Consider the following 767-nt stretch of genomic DNA (forward strand, 5'->3'; position numbering starts at 1 on the left):
GTTTGGTTGTGGGGGGGGGGGGGGGGGCGCGGATGGGACGACTTAGTTCCCAAAAACACAAGCTAGAGTTTTGGTACTTCAATGCAAGGTCCAAAGGCACAAGGTCCATCCCTCAGCCCACCCCCTTCCCCATTCACACGCTCACACATCCGCACACATTTCTTTCAGTGCCCTCATTTCCAAGCTGTGGCCATTTTTGCAGCCACATGCAGGTAAACACTGATCTACGCCAGGAGGGACAACAGGCACCAACCTCCCCAGCAGCCACGTCCACCCACGGGGCTACACTAAAACCCAATCCTAAAGCACACCACACACCTCCAGCGCCACCTAAATCAGCCTTTCTGATTAGGACCAAGAGCCAGAGAAGACACCATGGCCCTGAGGGTATTTTCACAAACACCAGTCACCCACACATTCGCTTCTTTAGTATGTGTTGCAATTCCTTTCACAGCTGTAACAAAATCAGGAAAGCCAACAAAGTAGGAGGACTCCCCTCAGCCCCAAGAGGGGATTCACAAGTTACTAATTTTTATAGATACTTCACATAGTTTGTTTGGTGAGGATTTTAAGCCTCCTGGTTTTTGTCTGGATTTCAAGGAAAAAAGTAACAAATGTCTAAGTGCTGCCCTTCACCACTGCCAGTTTAAGGTGCATTAACTATTATTCTTGTATTAATGGTCAGTTATACAAAGCATAAATTCCCACTGCTGCCTGGGCTTGGGGGATGCTGCCAGGACTGACCCCGAGCAGGGAGAGCCCCAGCT

This window comes from Haliaeetus leucocephalus, unplaced genomic scaffold (genome assembly GCF_000737465.1).
Source record: "Haliaeetus leucocephalus isolate CR32 unplaced genomic scaffold, Haliaeetus_leucocephalus-4.0 Scaffold840, whole genome shotgun sequence".
Lineage (NCBI taxonomy): Eukaryota > Metazoa > Chordata > Aves > Accipitriformes > Accipitridae > Haliaeetus > Haliaeetus leucocephalus.